At 42.3% G+C, this 21,002-nt stretch overlaps 1 protein-coding gene across 9 annotated transcripts in view; it reads left to right on the forward strand.

Moving 5' to 3' along the window:
• LOC149254501 (DNA mismatch repair protein PMS1-like) overlaps window positions 1–21,002 on the forward strand; it is a 422,021-nt gene that overhangs the window by 282,761 nt on the left and 118,258 nt on the right. The window lies entirely within an intron of this gene.

Here is a 21,002-nt window from a genome sequence, read left to right on the forward strand (position 1 = left end):
TGATGCTTGTCAAGAATAATTGTGCACTTATATTTAGGGGAAAACTAGGATATATTTTATTGATTTACATACAACTTGTTTGAGAGATTGTAGTTTACTTATTTTTTCAACTAGAAATGATAATGAAGAAATTCCCCATCTTTATCGTACAACTAGTTAGGTAATATAGGATTTTAGGTTTGTGACCACTTGTTGTAATCTTCTATACATGTTGTACAACAATTGAAAATGAATTAGTTTTATTATTCCCCTTATTGATGTTCATTTTGATTGTTGTGAAATGGTAGGGTAGGATATGGAAGTGACAATTTTGATTCTAACAAATAGGGGAATGCTAATCTACCTTTGCATCTCAGATGGGAAGGGATAAAACATATTATGTTAAGAAATTTGTCACTGAAAGAATGTGTAGAAGGGAAATTATTTTGAAAACCAAGAAGTTGACCATTTTCCCATGAAGGTCAGAAGGCTTTCTTACCTTGTTCACTCAGATATTCAAACTCCTAAAACCAAGTGCAACCCTAGGGGTACATAGGAAGGTTGCTAAGTGTCATCATAACAACTTTTCTTCTCACTTTAAGCCATATCTGCTCCAACACAAGGGGGAAAACACTAAAGAAGGTGTTTATGATATCTGTAGAATTTAAGGGATGGTGGATTCCCAAGACTCGAGCCTATCCCATGGGTGATGGTGTTAGGATCAACAATCAAGTGGGTTATAACTTGTATGAAAGAAGGTTTAGCTAGGTTATTATAAACATGCTCTAACCAACCACCTGGTGTTACCCCTCATATTGCATAAGGTATTTGAAGACCATGCTAGGTAAGATGCACTTGGAGTGTTATGGCTTTGAGTCTTGTCTTGTTATCCATTGCACATAAATGAATGACAATTAGTTGGCATTTTCTATACATTGGATAGGTAGATACAAGATTTATTTGATGGAATGTGATGGTTATTAAGGGGCATTAATGTTCGTGCAACCACTCTCCTTGACATTTCCTGTATGATTGTATATTTGTTGATAACCTTGGTGGGTGTTGAGGTGTTTTGAAGAGGTTTGTCCTTTTGGACACTTGTTTGCCTATTGTTGCTACCCCTTAGAGCACATTGTCTCGAGGAGATTATGTAACGAACAAAGTTCGTATACCCAACAAAATACTCAGAAGATTTGGTATATGTAAATATCCATAATAACATAATAATATATTTATATAAGAGATGTATAAAAGATATGAGATGATTTGATTACAACTGAGGGTCTTGTATATATAGCTAGGCAGGTACCCTTTCATGAAAGGTCATATCCATAGAGACATGTCTCTTCAATACTAAATATTAGTTAATTAATCATTATTACTATTTTTAGATAAATTTTATTCATAATATTGCATTCCTCTTCAAAAAGCTTTGTCCTCAAAGCTTATTGCTAGATAAGACGTGTCATCTGTTTCTTTGTCTTTTAATCTTTTCGTATCTTTCAGAGTTCTTCGAATTGTCATCTTCGTTGATACATGATGATAGGATCCTTTGAGTGATAAACAAAATTGTTGCACTGAGAAGGGATCTAACCATCCTAAATCAATCTTCTATGGAATCTTTCGATTACGAGAAATTTGTAATGAATTGTTATCACCAGACTCAATTGTGCAAACTTCAGTGGTTTTTGGAACGTAAGTTTGTTGTTTATGTTCTGAGTGGCACAAATTCTTAGATTGATTGAGACGTCTGTTCTTGTGATACCGATGTAGATAAGTTCTTTTGGTTTGACTTTCTCTTATCATGTGTGTGGCAACTTCTTGATTTACTTAAGGTATTGTTGTTGTTGAGTTGGTTACAAAATCTTCATTTGGAATTTTCATTGTTTGAACTGTGACATTTGAGTCTTTTTTTCTTCAACCAACTTGTCTTCTTCTTGAGTTGTGATATTTATTGGATCGATATTCATTCCTTTCTCTTCAACTTGAATTTCTACAATTGAAGATTTCAACGCTTCCCTTTTAATAAGTTGTTGTGCCTTGTTTTCCAACGACTTCTTGTCCTTCTTAAGCTTTTTAATTTGCATTAGTAAATTTTCACTATGGTTTTTAAGCCGAGAAACTTCTTCATTTTTGTCAGCAGTGATCTTGTCAACTTCTCTTTGCATATTTTGTAGTACTTTTTTACCTTAAAAAATTACTTTTGAAATATCTTGTATTTCTTCTGGTGTTACTGAATTTGGCTTCAATGTAACATCTTGTAGTGTTATTTTTTTCTTTTTGTATGAAAATGTCAAAAACTTCTTTTTCGTATTTAGGATGAAAGACCCTAGAGTTTCCATCCAGGGTGACCCCAAAATAATGTCACTTTGATCGCTCCATAGGAATTGAACTAAAAATTGTGACATAAACGTATAATCCTCAACGTTTAATTGTAAATTGGTTATGTCATGTTGTTTTTGGTCAAAACAATCTAATTTTTCGGTTATATTTGATTCAGGAATCACTAATTGGTTTGCAATTTTTGGGTTTATATAATTTGTATTTTTGGCGGGAGAGATAGCATTAGTAACATCTTTTCCTGCCATAGAACCTTTAATTCTAAATAGCACCTTAGCATAGTTGAGTGATGTTCCTAAAAATCTTCCACTACTAATCTCCATTTTACTTTCGTCCATAACTCACATTTTTTTTTTTTGATATTCCAGGTATTATTTGATAACCCTTATATATTAAAGTTGTTTTCTTGCACTTTTTATTCAATCACTTCTATGTTAGATATGACTAATCCAACACATGCAAGTTATGTAAAGGTCATGACCCTTAAATTGGAGACGATTAAGTTTATTTTGGTGCACACTCAGATTGGAATCGATTCAATTTATTTTGGTTCACATTTTTCTTGGGAACCAAAAAATACCCTTTCGTATCAATCGTGAATGCCTACGACTGATATCCACCTTTTTTTATGATTTGTAGATTTCACTCAACATCAATTGCAATTCAATATAAACCGTCAAATTTGAAGATAAGATCGAACCCAATGGCTTGGTAGTAATAGTCGCAATCCATTCTACGTTGTCAAGTAGTGGGTAAATATCAACGTGGGTCAGTTGCACAATGGAAATCTCATATAGGCAGAAAACAACATTGCGGCTTTGTTCATTTGTTTGGTCAGTGTTGCCTGGTATATGTCAACGCACACTTGTATCGAGTACAAAGCCTACTTGAACACTCTTGTCTGCTATAGGGTCTGTCGCAACTATACAAATGGTGTGAAGTGTTAGTTTTTGTAGCATTAGATGGTGTTCTAGTCTCAAACTTTGTGGAGAGGCTAATACACAGGAGATCTCCAAAACCCAGAAATCGTTTCTGGAAATTCCACCTAGAGTTGCCTCAATTAAATTAATTGACCATCATCTAAATTTATCCTAACTTAGGAAAAATGGTTAATTAATAGGAATTAATTAAGAAATGTGAGAATTCTCTAGAAACTCAGATGGATTGACTTAGACATGATCTCAGCCATCGATAACGATTTAATCGTGGTCGTTGAAGACTCAACTAGAGAATATAAGAGGAGGTCGATGGGGTTGATGGAGAATACACTTGGAGAGCGAATTCCTTGGCAGAGGTCGAGCTTCCCAACAACATTGATTCAGCAGAGAGAAGTTCGAGCCAAAGAGGGGACACAAAGACAGTGAGGGGCAAAGACAATGAATTCGAAGGAAGTTTTCCAGTTCTTGAGAGTCAGCTACAGGAGGGCCGAGTTTCCTCAGTGAGGTTGTGTAGGGCATGAGGGCAACAAGCTTATCTCATGCAACAATTGCCAATTTAACCAAAAATGCCAATTAACCTTTTGAGAAATTATCCTCTTGTTAGGAAAATTGATTCAATGAGAGCCTATATGCTTTGCCAATTAAATGAGAATGCAAACAGTGAAATGCGTATGAAAGAGTGCAATGAATGCAAGAGATGGCAGCCAAGAAATGATCACCTCAAAACACGAGATACACCAAGAAATGAGATAGCCCAAAAATGCAAATGCCTTATTGATTTTTCACCACTGTTATGTTAAATTAGTTACCAGGTTTACTTTCAATTTAACTCCATATGCAAGAATGACACCTAATGCATTCTAATGCTGATCACACTTAGAAAAATGCAATTGTTATGAGCATGTCAACCACTATAACCTTAGGATCAGACCACAGACAAGCAAGATCAGTCAAATATAGCGATAATATTAATCCTCCAAGTATCAAAATCAGTCACCAAAAATGCATGAGGTGATAGTCAAAACGCTTGTTGATTATTATGTGTTATTTCAGTTCTTTTAGGATTTGTTGTAGTGGCTGCAACACCCTCCAAAATTTTGGCCTGCATCCAAATTTTGGAGCCTTCCTTGGTTTTTCCACTGATGGTTGCAAACACTCGAGCTCATTCCATGAGCTCTTGTAGAGTCTTTACACCCTTTTGCTTGTCCGACCAGTGGTCGTCTTTTGGCATGTTGATTGCTTTGTCATGCTTGCGATCTTGTTCTGGCGATTTTGAAGGTTGTTCTTTGTGTGCATGAGTTGTCTTCGCTTTGTGAACATCAGTCGTACTCACACACAAAGTTGTAAGCACTGTCGCGCAAGTGTTGTCACGGTCGTTCAAAGGTCTATCTCAAGTGTCGCACTTGTCGCTCTTAACCTTAAGACAATCTCACTGAGCACATGTTTGTCTTGTTGGTTTGTGGTGTCCTGTTGTCGAGTCATGCTAAGTGTCTGATCACAATGTCACATCTACATAAGTTCACTTTCTCTTGCACTTAGCCATTTTCCTGAAAATTTGTTGACCAGACAAACCCCTTCAAATGGACCCTGACTGAGCTACACTACACAGTCTCAACTCTCAATGACACTGCTCTACTGCCAAGAACTGTGTAGTGCTTGAGGTTGTCCTTCAGGGCAGTTGCACTGTGTAATCCTGGAAATGAGCAGACTGTCTGTCTCCCAGAACTGCGCAGAAGTTGTCTCCAAGCCCGATCTAATTTGCGCTTCCCGCAAGATCAATTATCAAGCCTCCCTCTAGTCTACAGGAAATCTGCACTGCACTTCTCTCCAAAATTGTGTAGACATGCCCAGCTGCTTGCCCTACACTGCGTGCAAAAACTGCGCTGGCCTGTCTGGCAGGCCCTCTTGCTGGCTTGCTCTGCTCTACTCTTGAAAATTTCACAGTCCTGACTGGTACACCTTTTGCTACCCCGCTTTGCACTGTTTCTGGAAACTGCGCAGTCGTTATGGGAATGCCCCTGCTACCTATCTCGAACTGTCCCTCAAAATTGTGCAGTTGTGACCAGTAGCGCCTTGCTGCCCAATCATGCCTTGCTCTGGAAAACTGCGTAGAATTTCCTGCTAGTGCCGTCTACTGCCCGGCTCTGCCTCCCTCAGAGAAATTGCATTGATTCCTGGCTGGACCCCCAGTGGCCCGCTTAGTCCTCATCCTGAAAATTGGGCAGAATTGTCCAACAGTTGCCCCCAACACACTGCCTTGTCTTCCTCCGAGGAATTGCGTAGGTTTGCCCAGCTGGGTTCCACCTTGCAGTTGTCACTGTTGTCCCTGATTGTGCAATTTTGCCTCCCGGTGACCTCTGCCTAGTTTTTCCCGACAGTCCTCCGGAGCCCTTCGTCTCGGCCTAAGCTGTGCTTTGCGCAGTTTCAGTGTCTTGTCCTCCCTCTCGGTCACTTGGACCCGAAACTGAAAACAATGCATCATGCTAGACTAGGAGATTTTTGGATTTGATGTCGTCCCGTCATGAGTGAATTGCAGGAACAGGTACATTGATGGAACATGGCGTGACGACGAACGGGATGAAGAAGGAGCGCACGTTAGGAGACTTGCTCGCAGCTGAATGGGCATACAAAGCACATCAAGTAGCAAGCGAAAGGGATGCATGCACTAACCATCAAGCAAACACCAAGATCATCGAAGACCTCGTAACACTTTTCCATGCAGAGGTGAAGACACAACACACTGAGAGCACATCCATCACTCAACAGCATAGCAGCTTGACATGGACACCACAGTTAGCCAGTACATGTCAAAATTGTCATGTCGAGTTGTGTCATGAGTTGTCTCGGCCACATCACTACTATGTGCCATCCTTGTTGTAATCAAATGTAATGTAAACTGAAAGTCCAACGGATGCACATATGAAGTTGAAGTGTCACGTCAGTTGAAAAGTCATAAGAAGTTGAATGGTCATGAGGGAAGTCCAAGAGTGACAAGGGTCAAGCATCACACTTGGCTATATATACCCCCTCATTGTATGAGCAAAGGACTCTTCACTTTGGCTCCTCCCACATAGCCTTGAGAGTGCGTAGTATGTTCTTTGAAGAGCGAGGAGTGGCTCCAATGTCCCACTACTGGCAATAGTGATGTATGGTGTACAAATGTGTCTTGGAACTTTTACTTAATTCAGAAGTCTGTCTCAGGCCAGCACGTTTCCACACATGTTTTGTATCCGTTTGTAAGGCTATTCTTTAAACATTTGTAATGCATGTTTGGTTAACCTATACTAAGATAGTTGAACTACTTTGGTTATTTTAGTACTTACATTATTGAAGATGTGTTGTATTGTTTATCACTGTTGTCTCGTATGTGTAGACTACTCGACAGGACATTAGGCAAGCCATTCTTGTTTTCCTTGGTTATAACAACCGTCACCCCTGTGTGGACTACTCCGCTGGATGGTGTACGTATTTTCCCTTGCACTTTGGTTTTAACAACTACCGCGTCCGCTGTGGACTACTCCGCTAGATGCTGGATAGACCCTTGTTGTTTTTCGCGTGTGTCTCTCCCTGGGTGGTACTATTAACTCTCATCTAGAGGCTCACTTTTACTCTCTCCCTTATAGTAAGAGAACCTTGACACAAAGTTACATTATGCACTCACTAGACATACTCACCTCACTTTCTTGAAGTTACAAGCATAACACTCTCATGTGTTGAACAACAAGAGCTAAGGAAAATCTCTAAGATAATGGCAACTGGGCCATCGTACTGGATGGGATTCCTACACCTAATAGTGTGAGGTCTAGTTGGGACTTCATACCGGGGATATCCCTTGAATGTTGGTAGGTCTGACACAGTCAACATTTCGGGCTCTAGAAGGAGGGTCGCCAACAATTTATTTCTGAATGTCCTACCAACCCAACTTATCTATCATCTGGTTAAGGTAGTAATACGAACTCCCTCTCTTCCATGCACAACTTTGAAGTTGGTTACTCCTCACCTCCTAGACTCGAACAAGAAATTTCATATCATCACATCCGTGTTGTTCGTCCCATTACCCGTCAGTTTGCTGAAGCAGTTGGACCTAAGTCACCTGACACAGGGATTCGGGATTCATAGGATATGGGGATTCGAGTGTCAGATTCAAACACGTTGACCCCCCGGAACGGGACATGTAGGATTTGTTATATATTATTTTATTATATATATATATATATTTATATTTATATATTAAAAATTAGATAACACAAATTCTCATTAATCATACAGATTCATTGATTTCAAACATAGATCTTCATCTAGATGTTAGTTTTATTGTTTACAAAGTAAGTTAGTAACATTATAGCATGCATAGGACATACAAAATTCAAATATTTGCATAAACCCTCACAAACCTCAAAACCCTCATAAACCTCATAAACCCTCCCAAACCTCATAAACCCTCACAAACCTCATAAACCTCATAAACCCTCACTCATACACCCTCACAAACCTCATAAACCTCATAAACCCTCTGTCATAAACCTCATAAACCCTCACTTTTTTGGGATTCGAATCCCAAAATTGGGACACGATCGAGATTCGATGGTGTCTTGTTAGGACACGTGGGTTCCCATTTTAGGATTCGAATTCCCATCGAATTGTGTCAAATTCGTGGGATTTAGACACGTGGCCTGTTTTGGCCAAATCCAGTTTCATAGAGTTGGACTGATTCCAGGAGTACACACTCTTCCCTCTTCGCAGAGGAAGCAAAGGACTACACCCACCAGAGTGGTAGTCTAGTAGTCTCGTCTGTTGAAGAAGTAATCCTGGCCACTCTTGAAGAGCTAGTAGACGCTGTTGAAAACGAAGAGGAATCTCCAGTTTTCCTAGAGAGAGAAGAAGATAACATCTTACTCTTGGGCTAAGGTCCCGGCAGAGGCAGCGGGGGAGGCGAAGGTGGAGACGAACCGACATTCAGAGGTTGAACCATCAGAGGAAGAGGAAGAGGAGGACGAAGAAGAGGGCAATATGGCTGATCAAAATCTAGAATGGATGACACAAGGCCCATTGGCACTCCCGGGTGTCTTGCACAAGATGCCAAGACACACAGAGAAACTGTTAACAAAATATGACCTTGACAGAGCAATGAAGGTAGAAGATCATCTAGACACGTTCTACCTACATCTGCAAACACTCGAGGTACGTTATGACGATGTTGCATGTAGACTGTTTCCATGTACCTTGGATGGCAGAGTAGTTGTATGGTACCACAACCTTCCTGTCAACTCCATTCAGAACTGGGGGGTGTTCAAGAGAATTTTCCTTGAGAAGTTTGTTGAAGACAAAACCCCCACCATGTTGTTAAAAGAGTTGGGTAGTCTCAAGATGGAGCAGAAAGAAAAAGTGAAAGATTTTAACCAAAGGTTTAACCATATCTTGAACAAGTTCACTGCAGACACCAAACCTCATGACTCCATCACAATTGACTACTACATGTCTGCATTGCTAACCAACATTGTGCAGTTCGTCAAGCGAGCTGCGAAACCAACACTTTTGGAAAATTGCCAAGAGGCAATTGATGTGGAGAAAGACCTACATGCTATTGGAGTCATTGTAGATGACGAACTAGCTAAGGACTCCAAAGACACGGGCAGGAGGTCTCAGGCTACTATGAGTAAGGCAAAGGAAAAGGAAACACGTGAAATCGAAAACCTTACTTGTCTCGTCAAGTCCTTGACAATCAAACTTCTGAACTCAAGCAATGGACAAGCGAAACAACCGTGAACATCAGACCTCCCAGATTTGTGTAGAAGAAGAAGAAAGCTTTGAGTAGTAGCATTTACCCGGCGAAAACTGTGCAGAGCTTTAACCTTGTGTTCGACATGGATTCAATCGTGACATATCATTATTGTAATTTCCATCGCGAACGACATTTAGAGAGGACTTGTGAAGCATGGAACCAAGGAATAAGCGCACTGGCTACACAGTTGACTGATCAATTTATGGCCGGTGAGTAGGCCGAGCTTGAGGGTGAACGCGAAGAGGAAGCTGTTGCATCTGATGAAGCTCCAAGTGCTGGGCATGTAATCAACATGTATTAATGTGCTAACACTGCCTAGAAGACAACCACCGAGAAGGAGCCTCTGAGCGACCGTCCGGCCCCGAAGCAGAACAATCGATATAGTTTGCGGAGTCAACAGGCCCCAATTGTTTTTGAGATACCGAGAGAAAAAGTAAGACAACATTTGCTCAGAACAGTGGATCCATCAGTCATCTCAACACAAAAAACACACGGCAAGTTCGGGATGACAGCTGCAGCTAAAAGTACATTCGTGAGCAGCAAAGACAAAAGCAATGCATTGGACAACATGAACACAAGTCTACCCCCGGACAACTCGGTGAGTCTTCCCACTTTGGATTACAACATTGTTGAAGACATGAAAAAGACCCGTGCAAACATCTCTCTTTATGAGTTAACCAAGCTCATGGGTCAACAGGATATTCTTTTGTGCGCACTGGGGCAAACCTCCACAGACAGTGTTTCCTTTTCCAACAAGGGACAGAGCATGTCTCCCGACACATTGGCATCCGTGTTCAACATGTTTTGCATGGAGGAAGCGAACTCGCTCTGCCCATCGTTTTTTTTTATCATTTGAAACATTCAACTTCAATGTCCACAATTGTTTGGTTGATTCTAGCGCGTCATTAATGGCATGCCACTCTCTATTGCTAAGTTGATCAACGCTCAATGGAGTAGTAAAACTACGCAGATCATCCAACTTGACAGAACATGTGTCCCAACCATTGGTGAACTCCGAGATGTGATCATTCGGCTATCGTCTGACGGACGAGTTCACCAGTGCATTAACATTGTGATTGTGGACATCCTGGAAGCATATGGCTTATTACTCAGCAGAGACTGGTCCAGCAAGCTGCAAGGATACTTTGCTATGGACTGGTCACATTTATGGCTTCCGTACAAGGGAAGAAACAACCAGATCCGGGTGTTGTCGGAGAGATACATGAAACATAATGTTACTCCCTTGAATGGTGAAAATGAACCGTTGGCTTTCACAGAACTTCTGTTTGGCAATTGCTTTCTGGAAACACAGTTGGGGTGTTATCTTGCACAACCAAGCCCCACCCCACTAGACACACAATTGGGTCTCCTTCCTTGCCCAACTGATGGAAATGAAACCTGTACAGTACATTGTAACAGTAGTAGCAGTAGTGTTAGCAGTACTAGCGCGGCAAGCGGTCCTTGTACAGATGACATGTGGACCTTGTATTTCGACAGATCCAAGACACAGGATGGCTTTGGAGCCAAGTGTGTTTTGATAGACCCAAGGCAAAGGAAACACTTAGTCTCAAGCCGCTTGGAGTTCGAGTGCACGAACAACACTGCCGAATATGAAGCACTCATTTTGGGCTTACAGAAAGCCATCAACCTCAACGTTGCTATGCTTAAAGTGGTAGGTGATTCAGAGATCATGGTACGTCAGGTACGTAACACCATACACTATGTTTCACCTCGTCTTAAGAGTTACCAACAAGAGGTATGGCGACTTATCTCTAACTTCCAAGCTTTCAATATCATTTTTGTACCAAGAATGCGTAATGCAGCTGCAGATGCCCTGGCAAATGCAACTGCTAGGATGACATCGCTTAGGGATAAATTTTCTGTTGAAATTCTGAATAAGCTATCTATCCTGGATAACATCACTAATTTACGTGTTTTTTATGATGATGAACAGATATTGCACTTCATGGCCAACGCTGACGTCTTCAAGGATGCAGCGATAGATGAAGACGAGCACGAGCAGTCTCTGCAAGACACAGCTGATGCAAGTAAAGGAAACCTCATCCCCAAGGGTGTGGTTTCACTTGAGAAGCTATATGACTTGCAAAACCATTTCCAGGGACCAAGGAACACTAAAACCCATAGTTCCACACTGATGCACGAACAGATTAATTTAGGAGCAGACAAAGATCCGAAGTTTGTGAATCTAGGTACGTGTTGCACACCTGAAGAGCAACAAGCCTTTGTCTGCCTGTTCAGATAGTACCGTGATGTATTCGCATGGACGTACGATGACTTGAAAACATATGACACGCGAATAATCCAACACATCATCCCAATCAAGGAAGGGGCCAAACCGTTTCAATAAAAGCTTAGGAAAGTACATCTGTCACTTGAGCCCCTCATTCAGAAAGAGTTGACTAAGTTGTTGGATGCTCGGATCATTTACAAAGTTCGTCATTCTATATGGGTTTCAAACTTAGTTCTTGTGAGAAAGAAGTCTGGGGAGGTCCGCCTGTGCGTATATTTCCTTAACTTCAACCGTGCCTTGGACAAAGACAATTACCCTGTGCCGTCTATGGAGCACATATTGCAGATAGTATCTGGATCAAATATGTTTTCTTTGCTAGATGTTGAAATTTCTAAGTCTATCTGTTAGAAATTTAATCTGTATTCTTTTGGTTTATTTCTTCTACTTGTTAAATTCGAACGAGTTATTTAAAACATATAAATAACGAAATAAACACAATACAGTCTCTATCGGGGTACTATACAGGCTTGCTAGTAGCGGAGCAACACTAGAGATGAAAACTTATACTTTGAAAATCTTAAGCTCGCGAGCCAAACTACCCTTCCCGATTTTGAAACATTGTGATCTGGCTGGATCCTTTGTTGTGTTCGACTGAATTGGTACAAGGTGAACCATGTTTGTCCATGGGGTAAGTGAGGAAGCCGAAGTGACTTGCACAACGAATTGATACTCCTTGAAAGGCCAAGGCCCTGCGCTGAAAATAAACCAAAGCAAAGAAGTTGGTATTCAACTAGTGTGTCGCCAAGTGTTGTAGTGGCTGTAACACCCTCCAAAATTTTGGCCTGCATCCAAATTTCAGAGCCTTCCTTGGTTTTTCCACTGATGGTTGCAAACACTCAAGCTCATTCCATGAGCTCTTGTAGAGTCTTTACACCCTTTTGCTTGTCCGACCAGCAGTCGTCTTTTGGCATGTTGATTGCTTTATCATGCTTGCGATCTTGTTCTGGCGATTTTGAAGGTTGGTCTTTGTGTGCATGAGTTGTCTTCGTTCTATGAACATCGATTGTACTCACACACAAACTTGTAAGCATTGTCGTGCAAGTGTTGTCACGATCGTTTGAAGGTCTAACTCAAGTGTCGCTCTCAACCTTAAGACAGTGTCACTGAGCACATGTTTGTCTTGTTGGTTTATGGTGTCCTGTCGTCGAGTCATGCTAAGTGTCTCAGCACAATGTCATGTCTACACAAGTTCACTTGCTCTCGCACTTAGCCATTTTTCCTGAAAATCTATCAACTGGACAAACCCCTTCAACTAGACCCCGATTGAGCTGCACTGCTCAGTCTCAGCGCTCAGCGACCTTACCCAGAACTGCACAGTGCTTGAGGTTGTCCTCTGGGGCAGCTGCACTGCGCAATCTTGGAGGTGAGAAGGTTGTCTGTCTACCAGAACTGCACAAAAGTTGTCTCCAAGATCGATCCAATTTGCGCTTCTCGCAAGATTAGTTATCAAGCCTCCCTCTGGTCTACTAGAAAGCTGCACTGCATTGTGACCCGGGGTCGCACTGCTCTCCAATATTGCGCAGACATACCAAACTACCTACCCTGCACTGCCTGCAGAAACTGCGCAGGCTTGTCTGGCAGGCCCTCCTACTGGCTTGCTCTGCTATGCTCCTGAAAATTGCGTAGTCCTGACTGGTACACCTTCTTGGTTCTGTGTCAGCTCCTTTGGCTCAGCGTTGCCACTGCTGGATTACTCTCTACTTCTCTCTGCTGGTGATTCTTCGACTGAGAAAATCTCTCTTCGGATGCTATTCTTGCCCCTCAACTGCAAGAAATCTCCTTGATCGAAATTTCCTCCTAAGAACTTCTCACTTCAGAAATTCGATCTCTTGATCTCTTGGTGTGTTTTTCCAAATGACCCTCAATCCCGTTCTTATATCTTTCTATTGGACAACCAACGACCTAGATTAACTTCTAATCAAAGGCTCAGATCGTTTTGGCTTGATCTTTGTCTTCTTCTAGACGTTACACCCACAATTATATTAATACCCATTAATATTTTTAATTTCCTAAGTTTAGGCTTAGGGTCCCATTAAAAAATATTAATTATTTTAATAAAATTGTCTCTGGTGGAATTTCCCAAAACACTTTCTGGGTTATTTGGAATACATGTGGCCAAGACTCCTTGCAAAATTTGAGGCGTAGAGCGCATTCGATGCTACCCCAAATCAACACTCCCTCTTAGTGAGGAATGTGCTCTAGCAATATACATTGTTGCATACTGCTCAGACTCTGAAGCATCGTTCTCTGCGCTATTCATGTCTGACATGCTGTCCACCAACTACTGCATTGTTGCTGTAATTGTACTGCCGCTGACATTGCCATTGTCAACACTGCATCCGTACCACAACTCCCTCTCAAGAATTGCATCTGTGCTGCTACTAGCACTGCCACTGCCAACTGCTACTGCACTGCAAACTGTTGCTTATAGCAATGAAAAAACATCCAAAATAACTGAACTAACTATGTTCAGTATGATACCACGTGAATGTTGGAGCCTGACTGTTGCTAGTCTCTGCACTGACCCTCTGAATCTACTGCACTGTTGTTGACCTCTGCTTTGTGCCATCTGCACTGCTTCCAACTCTACTCTGCGTTGTTCAATCTCTGGCGCTCCTAGCCACTGCAGCTGTCTCCTCGACACCATCTGACTCTATTCCATCCTGCTACTGCAAATCTAGGCTCCCGTTGCAAGGTATTGATCCAAGAGGTGGATTCCTCAAGGATCCTGCCCATCTGTAGCTCTTTCAAACTACAACTCCAAATCAGGCCACCTCCCTCTTGGAGGTATCTTCGATCTTCGCAGGCACAACCTTCGGATTGTGTTTCTCATCCTTGTCCTTCTTCTTGAGAGGACACTGTGTAGCGTAGTGACCCATCTCACCACACTTGAAACACTTGATCTTCGAGACGTCCTTATTATGTCTTCGCTGCTCCTGTTGTCCCTTCAATGCAAGGGCTCCATTATCCTCCTCCTCCTTGGGTTTTGACCCACTGCTGCTGCTGCTTCCGTCAAGTTTGACCTTGACTAAGTCTCTCCTCACCTCCTCTTCTTTTAGAGATGTCCACATCTCATCCCAATTCGGCAATGCTGCTCTGCCCAGGATACTCTGGACAAAGACTTGTCACTCATTTGAGACAGAATTGAGGGCCAGTCTAACCAACTCTGAATCCTGAGGTGTATGCCCCACAATAGACAACTCATCACAGGTTTCCTTCAGCTTTGTGAGGAATGGATCCACGTGCTCTCCCTTCTACATCTGAGTAGATCTTAGCTTCTACTCTAAGTACATCTTCCACTGCTCGGAAGATCCTTGATATAACGTGGACAAGGCATCCCACATCTCCTTAGCAGTTCCTCTGCTAGCAACGTGACACACCACTTGATCCTTGACTCCATCTAGGATCATCCTCTTGGCGTTTGCCATCTCAACTTTGTACTTTTTCAACGGATCTGCATGTGCAGGGACAGCCACCACGTTGTCGACGTATGTCTTGAGGGCATGCTCATCTAGAAGGAATGTCATTCTAGCCTTCTAGATGACGTAGCTGGATGCTCCGTCCAACTTGTCCTGATCCCCCATGCCACTGGTTGCCATATCTGCCAAAAAAATGTCGAAAATCCCCTCTGCTTCTCACTGCTGTTGCTTAGCCAATGAGAAAACGACCTTCTCGGCGGGAATTCTGCCGAGGAAAAGTTCCCTCAAGGTGCTTTTATTCTCTCTTCTGATGTTTTTCAGCCCAACAATCTGCTTGCTGAAGATCTGCTTCCCACCAGCTCTCTCACGCTGAGGCTTCAACGCTGCTCTCTCTGCCCCGGCAAGAATTCGAACTGGAAGTCCTTCTCTCCGTCGACTCACTCGGAGAGATACTGCCTTGAAAATCTGCCCTTTCGGCTTGGAGCTGCGTCAACCCTCTAGGGATTTCGAGCTGCTGCCTCTAGTAGCTTTTTCGAACTCCCGCTTCTGCTCAACACTAGATCTATCGGCTTTGCTCTTCTTGCTTCACCTGCAACTCTAATATCATGTGAAAATTCCACAACAGGAACCCCTACTGTAGCAATTGATGATATTACTCCTATTTGTTAAATTCCTTTAAACAAATTACTTGCAGTTTCCTACGGCAAATATCGTAATACATACACTGCGTCCTTCACTTAATTAAATTTTATGCGGAAACAAGAGACTGAGCAAGAAAGAAAGTACAACACAATAGATACCGTTATTTTTGGACAAATGTCCCCAGGAAAACCCAATGTTGTAAACTGGTGCAACAGTTCTGAGGGTTTATTATTATTAAGCAGTAGTAAATTCTAAATACCTCTCAGGTTATTCAGTTACAGAGAGAGAAATACTGGCATAAAGATTTGTGAGATTACCTCACACTATCACTGGAAATCCTGATTCCTAGTTGATCCAACCCCAGAGTGATTACCCGTGGCTTTTTTGCGCTGCCTCTGCGCAGTATCTGCGTTAGCCCAACGTCAAGATCTCTGGGGACAGCGTCAATCCTCTGGTTGGTCAATTTGCTACCCAGGAGATTCGATTTCTGCCTCCCAGTCTCGCACCTCAGCGCCCGGCTTCTGAAACTCGAATTCCTCTACAGATTTCGGACTCCCTCTTGGTTTCTGTGCTACGTTTGTGTGGCTTTGCGTCAGCCCCTCTGGCCCAGCGTTGCCACTGCTGGATTACTCTCTGCCTCTCTTTGCTGATGATTCTCCCGTTGAGAAATCTCTCTCTGGATGCTATCCCTGCCCCTCAACTGCAAGAAATCTCCTTGATGGAAATTTCCTCTTGAGATCTTCTAACTTCAAAAATTGGATCTCTTGATCTCTCGGTGTTTTTTTCCAAATGACCCTCAAGCCCCTTCTTATATCTTTTTGTTGGACAACCAACGACCTAGATTAACTCCTAATCAAAGGCTCAGATCATTTTGTTTTGATCTCTGTCTTCTTCTAGAAGTTATACCCACAATTAGATTAATACACATTAATATTTTTAATTTCCTAAGTTTAGACTTAGGGTCCCATTAAAAAATATTAATTATTTTAATAAAATTGTCTCTGGGTGGAATTTCCCAAAACGCTTTCTGGGTTCTTTGGAATACATGTGCCCAAGCCTCCCTGCAAAATTTGAGGCCTAGAGCACATCCAATGCTACCCCAAATCAACACAAAGCACATCGAGTAGCAAGCAAAAGGGATGCATGCACTGAACCTTCAAGCAAAGACCAAGACCATTGAAGACTCCACAACACTTTTCCATGCAGAGGTGAAAACACAACACATTGAGAACACATCCATCACTTAGCAGCATAATAGCTTGACATGGGCACCACAATCAGCCAGTACATGTTCGCAGTGTCATGTCGAGTTGTGTCATGTATTGTCTCGACCACATCACTACTATGGGCCATACTTGTTGTATTCAAATGTAATGTGAAGTGAAAGTCCAATGGATGCACATATGAAGTTGAAGAGTCATGTCAGTTGAAAAGTCGTAGGAAGTTGAACGGTCATGAGGGAAGGCCAAGAGTCACAAGCGTCAAGCATCACCCTTGGCTATATATAACCCCTCATTGTATGAGCAAAGGACTTTTCACCTTGGTTCTTCCCACATAGCCTTGAGATTTTGTAGTCTGTTCTTTGAGGAGCGAGGAGTGGCTCCAATGCCCCACTATTGGGACATTGTGATGTATGGTGTACAGATGTGTCTTGGAACTTTTTCTCAATTCAGAAGTCTGTCTTAGGTCAACACGTTTTCACGCATGTTTTGTAGCCGTTTGTAAGACTATTCTTTTAATGTTTGTAATGCATGTTTGGTTAACCTGTACTAAGATAGTTGAACTACTTCGGTTATTTTAGTACTTACATTGTTGAAGATGTGTTGTATTGTTTATCACTGTTGTTTTGTCCGTGTGGACTACTCCGCGGGACATTAGACAGACCATTCTTGTTTTCTTTGGTTATAACGACCGTCACCCCCGTGTGGACTACTCCGCTGGATGGTGTACGTGTTTTCCCTTGCAATTTGGTTTTAACGGGTGCCACATCCACTGTGGACTACTTTGCTAGATGTTGGACAAAACCTTGTTGTTTTCGCATGTCTCTCCCTAGGTGGTACTACTACCTCTCATCTAGGGGCTCACTTTTACCCTCTCCCTTATAGTAAGAGAACCCGGACACAAAGTTACATTATGCACTCACCAGGGATACACACCTCAGTTTCTTGAAGTTACAAGCATAACAATCTCATGTGTTGAACAACAAGAGCTCAGGCAAATCTCTAAGATAATGGCAACTGGTTCATCTTGCCTGATGGGACTCCTACACCAAACAGTGTGAGGTCTAGTTGGGACTTCATATTGGGGAGATCCCCTTAATGTTGTTGGGTCTAGCACCATAAACAAGATCTCATTATTATTATCCTTCCTGAGATTAGCCACTGCGTTCAAATGCTTCAGGTCTAATAATTATGACTGTGAGAAATAGGTCAAATTTAGAAAAGAAATAGGCCCTCAAACAATGGATTGATACCCCTGCAGTCACAAATGGTTAGCCTCTTGCAATTATTATTGGTGATTAGAGTGTTCTTAGGGCTTATTGTTATGTGTTGCACATGCTATTAAAGTCTGCAACAAAAGTCTTCAGATCTGGAGCGGTATGCAGTCAGTAATAAGGTCACGGTGAAAATTATTTAGGCCTTGGAGGCATACAACCTTCCCTCAAGGATCAATACACATGTAGATCTGTTAATATTAGGTATGTTCTATGCTAGAGCAATTTATTTAAATTTTCACAGTTAGCAATCACATCAGCATTACGATAAACTGCAGATAGAACACAAATATAAAACACAGAAGACAAGCCAAGACAAGAGGACACAAGATATGGCGCGAGCCAGGGACAAACCCCACAATGTGTGGGGAAACCCTTTGATCAAATCTTCTTTTATCTTCAAAGTTCAACAGAGAAAGAGAAAGAGAGAGATAGTACAATTACAACAAAAGTCAATACTTTGACTTATCTAGATCTAGCATAGATCATTTCGTATAACGATGAGATCAGTTGAAGACACTCTGCTTCAACTGATACCTATCATCATGCTGCATCTGGTCCTCTAGTTGCACTATTGCTTACTGCACCATGCTGCTGTCCATGTCCATGATCTTATCCATCATAATGCTGCTCTACTATGATGAGAGGATTATACACCATGATTGTTCCTAGAGGCTGAGATGATCTTAGTACCTTGAGATCATAACTGCACCTTACTGTATTCTAAGATTATGATCCTGCCTCTTACCTTTGGTGAGAACGACATATTGGTGCATCATTTAATACTTTAAGTCACAGCTGTACAGGTTGTATGTCACTATGATCTATATACCGAGATCTTCTTTTCAATGTGACATAGCACATCAAGACCATTCTTAGATGTGCCCAGATTACATATCATGTACAACGGATATAGTTTCCATGATATCTGTATAAAGTCCTTTAATGATCTACGTATGTGTCATCACGTACAACATACATAAGCTTCCATTATATGTCTCTATAACTGCATTTTACTTGACAGTTTTGACTGCGTTTGAGTGTCACTATTGACTGCGTATAAGTCTTCATGACCTGCATAGAATCTTCATGATCTGCGTATAAGTATCAATATGTACAACGTATATGAGTCTCCCTGATCTGCGTATGAGTGTATAGGGTTTTCCATGAATAACGTATCAGGTTTCTGTGCACAGCGTATAGAGATTCACCATGAACTGCGTATAGGTTTTTATACGTGACTGTAATTTAGGGTTGTGTTTAATGCCTCCATTTACTGTGGATAGGGACCTTCATTTTCTGCGGATGGATACCTTCATGACTGCGGCTAACCCAGCGTATACGTGACCTTGACTGTGGCTTTGATTAGACTGCGGTTCTCTGCAACTTCATACCTTGGTTGCGGCTTCGTTACATAGATCACTGCGTCCTCATCTTGAGATCAGAATATGACTGCACCTAAAACAAACTTGCTCCTCCATGTGCGAGTTTTGTTCTTCTTCTTAGGCTGCGTCAACATAAAAAAGTCTCTATTTATTTGCATGATAGGACTGCGTTTAGGTTTCAACAAGCAGCGTGTTAAAGGCTCCTTCTTTGGCAGCGTATAACAACGTATTAGAGCCTCCATCGTTTGACTGCGTATAAGAGCTATTGGACAGCGTATTATATTTCCATATAGGCCTGCGGCTTACTGCTGCTAGGGCATCACGTGGCTGTAGTTTAGGGCTGCTTTTAATACCTTTTCCTTTATTGCATTTAATACCTTCTTCTTCAAGACTTGTAGGCCAGCGTATTCCTTTTGTTCTTTCCTTCTCCAAAAACCCAAGACGTGGAGAGGAGATCACCTCAAGAATACCTGTGTGCAAATGATATCAAATCCTCATCTATTTATACCAAAACGAGGATGATGAATAGACACGTCGGTTGGGTTTCTAGAGCCTATATAAGAGCTGGTCGGCTTGACTATAATTACATAAACAAAATAAATTCATATCTCCATAAATACTTATCGGAATCGGATGATCTTTGGATCAATCCTACACCTCACAATGAGAGGGATCCAATAAAAATACCAGCTGCCATAAATAAGCCGACCCACATTGAGTTTTCCCCTAGTTGCCAATTTAACACTCCCTCTCAACTAGGGAGAACTCCATCCATTGATCCATAAGTCCGACTGTAGTATCTCTGCCATCAGTGCCCTGCACTGTTCTGCCCAACTCTGCTTAGCTCTGTTGTCTTTGCTCTGTTGGCTTTGCTCTGCTCTGCTCAACTCTGCTGGCTTTGCTCTGCTCTGCTCAGCTCTGCTGGCTCTGCTCTGCTCAGCGCTGCTGGCTCTGCTAGCTCTGCTCAGCTTTGCTAGCTCAGCTTTGCTCAGCGCTGCTGGCTCTGCTAGCTCTGCTCAGCTTCGCTGGCTCTGCTCTGCTCAACACTGCTGGCTCTGCTAGCTCTGCTCTGCTGGCTCTGCTAGCTTTGCTCTGGTCAACTTTGCTCAGCGCTGCTGAACTATGAAGAAGAAGAATTGATCGAGAATGTCTCATACCATTCTCCACTGACCCGAAGTCAGACTCAGAGTGCGTACCACTGGTCCCAGACCAGTCCCAACCGACCCAAAGTCAGCGTCATAGTAGGTACCACTCCTACTACTAGTCCCAGACCAGTATCGCAGTCTGAGAGAGTGTACCACTGGTCCCAGACCAGTATCGCAGTCTCAGAGAGTGTACCACTGGTCCTAGACCAGTCTCAGCGGACCTGAAGTTAGCGTCATAGAATGTACCAGTCTCACTGGGCCTAGACTAGTACTGCACTGACACGAAGTCAGTCTCGGAGTATGTACCACTTGTCCCAGACCAGTGTCAGCCGACCCGAAGTCAGCATCATAGTATGTACAACTCCTACCACTGGTCCCAGACCAGTATCGCGGGCTCAGAGAGTGTACTACTGGTCCCAGACCAGTCTCGATCGACCTGAAGTCAGCATCATAGTATGCACGACTCTCACTGGTCCCAGACCAGTCCTGCACTGACACGAAGTCAGTCTCGGAGTATGTACCACTGGTCCCAGACCAGTCTCAGCTGACCCGAAGTCAGCGTCATAG

The sequence above is a fragment of the Pinus tabuliformis genome, chromosome 7 (genome assembly GCF_031772625.1).
Source record: "Pinus tabuliformis cultivar Carrire ecotype Pingquan chromosome 7, CPIR1, whole genome shotgun sequence".
In the NCBI taxonomy this organism is placed as follows: domain Eukaryota; kingdom Viridiplantae; phylum Streptophyta; class Pinopsida; order Pinales; family Pinaceae; genus Pinus; species Pinus tabuliformis.